The sequence below is a fragment of the Marmota marmota genome, unplaced genomic scaffold, assembly GCF_001458135.2.
Source record: "Marmota marmota marmota unplaced genomic scaffold, marMar, whole genome shotgun sequence".
Taxonomy (NCBI): Eukaryota; Metazoa; Chordata; class Mammalia; order Rodentia; family Sciuridae; genus Marmota; species Marmota marmota.
In genome coordinates, this window is record NW_025999924.1 from 15450607 (window position 1) to 15459765 (window position 9159).

Sequence of the window (9159 nt, forward strand, 5' to 3'; positions counted from 1 at the left end):
CTAGAATGTTTTGTAACTTAGTATTGCTTGATAAATGTTAGATTGCAGATTATCATAGGTGGAGTGCCTAGGGCTCCTTAAATGATGCCATTTGCTTGTTTATTTTCTTCTCAGGCTAGGGAATTGCTTTATGAACTCTGAGTCATAAAGGAGAGCAACTGAGTGGGAAGAAAGACATTTGGTATAATACTTCATTGACTGAAAAGGAAATTGGATTTTACCTATTGCAAAAGAGGTCACAAATTTTATTTTTGCATGGGAAAAAGTGTATCTATTTAGTAAGATGTGAGCCTAAAATAAAGAGTACTTCAAACCTATGCCTCCAGCAAATGGGCAATAATTTCTATTTTTCATAGGATTTTCACATTTGGTAACCTTAAACTTGTATTATAACTTTGATTGATTGTTTTCTGTATTTGTTTTCAACCTTGCTATATGGATAAAGTACACTTGTTTAAACACAGAAATCCTTCTGTGGGAAGTACAGTTATTTATATTTGACATAAATTTCTGCAGGTGATTTATAAGGCAGCTGAAATGTATTAAGCCAATGTGGAGAGAAGAAAGTAGTTAAATATATGTGTATAGAGCTTATGCTAGCAAGAATTCCAATTTAGTCTTGGTCCACATTGCTTTAAGAAATCATTGCTTATATTTTAGAAGAATGCATGCAAAATAGGAAAAAGAAAATGAATTAAATTTAGAATTGAGTAATATATTAGGCAGTAGGCATTTAAAATCCACATATCAAAATACAATGAAATAATGCTACCTGGATATCAAACGTGCTATTCAATAGGTGTAGATATCTTTTTACAAACAAACTGTCATTTTCTTTAAAAAAAAAAAAAATATATATATATATATATATATATATATATATATATATATATATATATATATATATATATAATAAGCCTTTATAATTTACTCTGTTTCTAACTTTACAGTGAAATAAGTAGGCAAAAAATTTAACAGGAAGATGGGATGATGGGATAAAGGGGATAAAAAGGAGATGTATGTTCAAAATTCAATAAAAGGTAATGTATGTTTAATGACTAACAATGTGTAATTATTCGTAACTTTATGAAAAATTATAACAAATATTAAATTTCTTCTCATTCAAGAGAATGAGTGTAAGAGAAATGATTAAGAAAATAAACTAGTGTTTTGAACTGTAATCTTACTAGTTTTGGTGTTTTTCATAGTGAACTTTAGATGTTCAATCATATAACATTGTTCATTCTGTGGGGGTCTATGGTATATTAATGTACTTTACGCATTGCCTTATACAATGTTAATTATCTCCTGAATTCTCTAAAATTGAAGGTTGCCTCTATTGTGTTTTTCACATTATGCTTTGTTATGTTTTGGATCTGGAATGCCACCCCCAAAACTTATTGTTTGAAAACATGATCCCCAATGCTGCAAGGTTCAGAGTTGGGGCTTTTAGGCAATGGGTAGAACTCTGACCTCACCCATGGAGTAATCTATTTGCTGAATCAATTCCACAGATAGTTGAATGGATTACTGGGTGGTAACTGTAGGCAGTGAGGTCTAGCTGAAGGATGTAGGTCACTGAGGACATGGCCTTTAGAAACATATCTGTCCCTACCAGCTCCTTCTCTTTCCCTCACCCGCTCTCTGCTTCTGGTTTCCACGGAACAGCACTCCTCCACCACATCCTTCCACCATGATGTTCTGCCGCACCCCAGGTTCAGAAAAATGGAGTTGGTTGACCATAGACTGAGAACGCTGAAACCAATAGCCTCAAATAAATAATAAAGACATTAGTTCTTGCCATGTATTTGCTCACAATGATGCAAAGCTGACTAGCACATATTTTTAACCCATAGATTTTGAATGATTTGAGTAATTATTTATTTTAATGACTACATTAAAATTTGAGGGGCCTCACAAGTCTGGGAAGTCAAATGGATATGTTCTCTTCTTTTGCTACTCCTTTTCAATCCTATTTCAGTGTAAACATTATCCCCCAAATCTGGAAACTTGTGGAAGAGAGTTTGCCTAACATCTGCTTCTATCAGAATCCATCCTTCAGCTTGATTGTCTACACTCCTGTGAATTCAAATTGTTCTCTGCTGCCAAATTCACTGTCCTGGTCCCTGGCAAATCCCTTCTGTTTTCACCTCCAATACCTCAAAAGGTGTATTCCAAACAGACGCACAACTGCACAATTATTAAATGTGACAGGTTTTAGTGAAAGTTTGTTTTTACATAATGGTGATTTTGCACAGCTTAGAAAAGAATGTAATATAAAATCTGCATTCCTATCTGAGAATTGCACCTGTTGCTCCTCAGCATAGGGAATTTCTCCTGAGGGGCAGGGGAATGTTCAATTCCTGACATGAACTTTTCAGTTCCTCACTCTCTATCCCAACCTTCTTTCTATAAATTCCTCTTCCTTCAAATTCTGTGTCCTGAAACTGGTTTATTCAAAGTCCACGTTTGGAAGCTCCAAATTCTTATTCATATCTGTGCTTAAAGCTACTCACCTTATAATACTTGAAGAAGTCTGGTTTTATTGAAATACATTATCTTAATAAGAGTAATGTTGCCTTCCTACAGATACCAAGTAAAGCGATATTTTTTTCTACTCCACAGATTTATGAATTCATAATTCAATATATTTAAAATATAAATATTAAAGTTGACATGCATAAGGCTTTTGGGTAAAGATGAAACATAAAATATTCAAAAATCTCCTTGTGTAGATATTCATAAAAATATCAATAACAATACCTATTAACTGACATTCACAACTATAATTTAAGGTAAAATAAAGTATTTATGTGTTATCTTAGCCAGTTACACCTTTTGTTTACATAAGCCATAGTATTATTTACAGTGATTTAAAATTGTGCAGATATTTTGCAATGAAATATTGAAGTTTCACAAAAAATAAAAATAAAATTTCATGAGATCTATCAATCCCATTTTCTGGAATATTTCCAAAAGAATTAAAATCAAGATCTCAAAAAGATGTTTGCATTCCAAAATTCATCGCAGCACTGCTCACAAAAGTGAAGACAGAGAAATACCTAAATGTCCATTGAAAGATGAATGGTTAAAATATATATACACATAATATATGTATACATATTGTGTGTATATATATATATATATATATATATATAATTTAGTCTTTAAAGAAAAGGCTATCCTTCTATATTTGACAGCATGAATGAACCTGAAAGACATTATGCTAATGAAAAAAGCAAGTCACAGAAGATAAATACTAAGTGTTTCTACTTAAATGAGACAACTTAACTAACCAAAGTTGTAGAAACAGAGTAGAATGACAGTTAGCATGGGATATGAGGGGAGGGAAATGAAGAGTTACTGACTGACAGTAATGCACAATGAAGAAGCCCTGGAGATCTGCTGTATAATTCTCTTCCTACACATAATAATAACATGCTATGTAGTTAAGATATATCTCATGTTAACTCTCCTCATGACAATAAAATAAACACAGTTCCCAAAGATGAAACTAAAAAAATTATTGGGTCGTAGTACTGCTTGGAATCGTTGTAGCAGCAAATTATAATAATGATAATAAATATGTAATTGTGAAGAAAACTTTCCAAAGTCAAGATAATTTTTAAAAATTTTCTTTTAGAATACTTCAGCAGTATATACAAATGTGCAATGCATTTTACTAAATTTTAATAACCATTATTTTTTTTTCTCAGAGAAGAGCATAGAGCACATCAAATCCACTACAACTTTGTGAAAATTTGGCCCCCCTCAAAATTCTCATGTTGAAATCTGATCTTCCTTATGATGGTATTCATAGCTGATTAGGAAGTGATAAGATTGTAAAAGAGGAGCCCTCTTGAATGGAATCAGTGCCCATATAAGGAGAAACAGGAGGGTGCTCCCTTACCCTTTTCACCATTGTGAAGACATTGAAAACAGCCAAAGACCACCTCCTACTTAAACTTAATTTGCTCACACCTAGGTCATGGATTTCCAGTCTCCATAATGGTGAGAAATAAATTTCAATTGTTTACAAGCCACCTAGTTATTATATTTTGTTATGCAACCTGTATGGACTAAGATAAGCACTAACAATTCCTATCAGATTACAATGGTTTTGAAATACCACGTAGAAAAATTTTACACAATGATTTTTGTATTAAAAATAAATTAATTTTCTTCAATACTCTTAAGTCCTAAGATAAAATATGCCACTAGGTTAAAGAGATAGAAACAATATGTGTGTATTTTTTTATATGTAGAATTATTCCTATGAGAAGAAAAAAATCAATGTTACTATGATGTGTTCATAAAATTGAGAGATAAAAAAACCTCTTCCCTAATAGGTCTTGATATATAACCTCTGTTGTGTTATTGTGATAAAACTTTTATGAAATGTAATAGTGAATTTATAATCCCTGCATTAATTTATCTTTATTAGACTATAATGTTTTACAGATGCTGTAGTTTAAGTGTGGCAATGTTTCAACTTGAGAACTGTAATTAATATGACCCTTTGATTTCCCTAATGGAAAAGATGGTCCTGAAACATAAATGAAACGCTGTGACTAGCTTTATAATTAAAGAAGAAAACTTTATAACAATGAAATGCTAAAGAACTCTGGATAGAATAACAATTACTACATAAAAAGAATAAATTTTAATAGAGCAAGAGCAAATATGAAAACACAATTATTGAAATTGTTGAATCTACCATATGACACTAGTTGAATTTGAATTGAAGTGAATGCAAGAATATTAAAAGCAGGAATATCTTTAAAAACAGATCATACAGTATCAAAAAACTATAAAAATAATTTCAGTTGAATAATATACCATGCCAAATCTTTTAAAACTGGAATGAAGAGGCAGATCAAGATGGCAGTATAGAAGCAGGAAGAGTTTCAAGATTTTCTGCAACTTGTAATCAAAATGGATGAAGAACAAATACTCAGCAAGATAGGTGCCCGAGGGAATAAACTGGAGTTCAGTATTGAGCATCAGAGACTTGGAGAGACTCAACAGAATCTGGTGATTAAAAGAGAAGCTGAGAAAATGTTTATTGGCACTGAGCCTCAGGGGGCAGCATGGGGTATGACTAGGGAGGGTGGACAAAAAGGTAAAGGGAACTTGGGGCCTGACCCCACATGATGAAGATTAGGGCCTATTTTTTCTTCTATTAGTCGCAGAGTCTCTGGTTTGATTCCTAGGTTTTTGATCCATTTTGAGTTAAGTTTTGTGCATGGTGAGAGATAGGGATTCAATTTCATTTTGTTGCATATGGATTTCCAGTTCTCCCAGCACCATTTGTTGAAGAGGTTCCTTAATAAGACACCTATAGCACAAGAATTAAAACCAAGAATCAACAAATGGGACGAATTCAAACTAAAAAGTTTTTTCTCAGCAAGAGAAATAATCTATGAGGTGAACAGGGAGCCTACATCCTGGGAACAAATTTTTACCCCTCACACATCAGATAGAGCTCTAATCTCTAGGGTATACAAATAACTCAAAAAGTTAAACATAAAAAAAAAAACCCAATCAATAAATGGGCCAAGGACCTGAAGAGACACTTCTCAGAAGAGGATATACAATCAATCAACAAATACACAAAAACATGCTCACCATCTCTAGCAATCAGAGATATGCAAATTAAAACTACTGAAAGATACCATCTTACTCCAGTCAGAATGGCAGCCATTATGAAGTCAAACAACAATAAGTGCTGGTGAGGATGCGGGAAAAAGTTACACTCATATATTGCTGGTGGTACTGCAAATTGGTGCAGCCAATTTGGAAAGCAGTATGGAGATTCCTTGGAAAACTGGGAATGGAACCACCATTTGACCCAGCTATTCCTCTTCTCGGTCTATACTCAAAAGACCTAAAAAGAGCATACTACAGGGACACAGCCACATCAATGTTTATAGCAGCACAATTCACAATAGCTAGACTGTGAAGCCGACCTAGATGCCCTTCAATGGATGAATGGATAAAAAAAAATGTGGCATTTATACACAATTAAATATTACTCAGCACTAAAAAATAACAAGATCATGGCATTTGCAGGGAAATGGATGGCATTAGAGCAGATTATGCTAAGTGAAGTTAGCCAATCTCCCAAAAAACAAATGCTGAATGTCTTCTCTGATATAAGGGAGGTGACTCAAAATGGGGTAGGGAGGAAGAGCATAAGAAAATTACCTCTAGGTAGGAAAGAGAGGTGGGAGGTTAAGGGAGGGAAAAGGGGAATTGCATGGAAGAGAGAAGGAGACCCCCATCGTTATACAAAATTCAGGTATGACGATGTGAGGAAAAAAAAAAAGAAGTGGGTCACATTAGATTGGGTAGAGAGAAGTGATGGGAGGGAAGGGGGAGGAAGGGGGAAATGAAAGGACAGCAGAATAAAATAGACATTATTATTGCTGTGGGTATATACGTGACTGCATGACCAATGTCATTCTGCAACCTGTACACTCAGAAAAATGAGAAATTATATCCTATCTGATTCAAATGTATGATATGTCAAGATCATTGTACTGTCATGAGTAACTAATTAAAACAAATTAAAAAAAAAAAAAGGAAAGAGAAACCTACAAGTGGGTTGCTGTGGCAAGGAGCCATCTTGTTGAGGTCATGCCTAAGCTTGTTGCCCTGGGAAACATAACTCCTACAATTTCTTTCTTCTGAAGATTGCAGCAAATATTGCTATGCTGACCAGACCAGACACTACTGTATTGCATAGTGAGGCCCCAGTGAAACTACTGAAGCAATAGTTATGAAGAATATATACAATGTGATATTTGCAAAATGAATCCCTTCACCCTTGCCTGTTGGCCAATAGCACAAACACACCCAAGGTTGCTGTCAGAGCTGGATGTCCTCCACTGTCTAGGAGCATAGCTCTTCTCCCCATGCACCAATGACTCTCTGGACACACACAGAGCTGTTCAGGGATGGATCTGACTAGTCAGTGACAACCTGAATGCACTCCTTCTGCACTCTCACAGGACCCTCTAGTACCCGGGGCCAACACAACACTATAAGAACCATCTTAGCCTTGCCGGAGGAAGACATGGAGAGGACTTCATGAATGTTCTGAGCACTGCAGTTTTTTCAAACAGAATCCTGAACTACATGAGGAGAAAAATAGAGTTGCCTACCCCAGCACAGATCCTGCTAACTTGGTCTCCTCCTTTTGGTTCAGAGGGATTCAAAGAATATGACACCATGTTAGACATTTTCCATGTCCCTGATATCTGGAAAATTAAATAAAAAAATAGAAATCCATAAATAAGTTTAAACATTGGTAGAATTCAGCAATAAAACTGGCCAGACTTTTTAAAATTCCACTTTAAATTATTTCTTGGGTTTCTTTAATTTTTTTCTACCTTTAAATAAGTATACATTAATTGAAAAGTTGAAAATCTTCAATGAGAATTCCTACATATTCTCACTCAGGTATCCCTAAATTTCACATTCTAAAAGATTATACTGTCATTGTTAGAACCAGAAATAAGGATCTATAGCTCTGCTGAAATCCTCAAAATTAGAAATTAACTTTGGTACACTATTAACTCTAATATAAACTCTTTACAGATTTCATTTTTCCAAGGACACCTCATCTACTTTTAATGGAGAAAGATGTTTAGAAATTGATATTTGCATGTGTTGGTTTTCCTCCTTGCACCTGAGATGTTGCCCCTCCTGAACTCTTCCCTTAGATTTGAAATGTAAGTAAGTATATAGACTAACTCATGCATGTATGCAAATTTTTGTCTGTGGTGTTTGTTTATTTCTTGTGTGTAATTGTAGTCTGTGCATTGATGTGTGTGTTTTTAAATATGAAGTCTTACTGATATCTCTGACTCTAACCCAGTGTGTGTAGGTTCATATTGGAAATTATTAAATTAGAGGTAGATTTTATTAGATTTCATCTTAAAATATTTTCTATATTTTCTTGATTGAGCTTTGGTAATTGTTACCTTTCAAGGAATCTTTCCATTAACTAATTAGTGTCAAGATTAAATCAGGGTAATTGGCATATATGGTATTTTAAACACTTTCCATCAATTACGTATTATTTCTTTGTTGTGAGAAAATTAAAAAAAAAAAAACCTCTTTTAGTTATTTTGAAATATACCATACATTGTCTTTATCTATAGACATCCTACTATGTAAAAGAACATCTGGATTTTCCTATATAACTGTAACTTTGTACCCATTGACTGGTCCCCCTCCCTCATTTCTCCATTTTCCTCTACCTTTTCCTGTCTTTTGTGAACATGATTCTACACTCTTAATTCTACGTAAACAAATTTCTGGCTTCCTCACATGAGTGAGTTCATGTGGTATATGTCTGTCTGTTTCTCACTTATCTCACTTAACATTTTCCAGTTCCTATGAATTATCAAAAATGACAGACAAGGTTTCACCCTTTTTAATGGCTGAATACTATCCCATTAAGTATATATACTACATTGTCTTCATCCATTCATCTCTGGATGGACAACTTGACTGATTCTTTGTTACAGATAGTGCTACAAAAACCATGGGGATGAGGATATTAATAACTTTGTTTCACATTAGTGAGATTAATGGATATTGGATAGTTCTACTTTTATTTTTTTTGAGAAAGTTTCATACTGTTTTTTATATCAGTGGCATGAATTTACATTCCCATCAAGAGTGTGTAAGAGTTGCCTTCTTTCTACACTCTTTCCAACGTTTATCCTTTCATTTGTAACATTAAAACAACTCGTTAATTCATAATTCAATTCACATTTAAGTAAATATACTAATAAATAATTGCTGACTTACTTATTCCTTGAAGCTGTATTTTGACCCATTTAATAATTTCTCTTTAATAGTATAAATGCTGATAATTTATGGATGGGGAGTAAATGATGTTTGACCACTATTTCTTGTTGAGCAGCAACTTGTTACCAGCCTCATCTGAGGGGTGTCTGTCATTGTCTCTCTGAGAAAATCTGTCCTGATGATGTTCATGAACAACATCCTTAGAGCTATGGGTAGGAATTCAGGCTGCATCAGCCCACAAACTAAATTCATGTTTAAATAAGGTGGTTCCTCAAAACAGAAAGTACATTTGAAAGCCTGGTTTTAAATTTTGCATTTGGTTCTGTGATTTGAAAG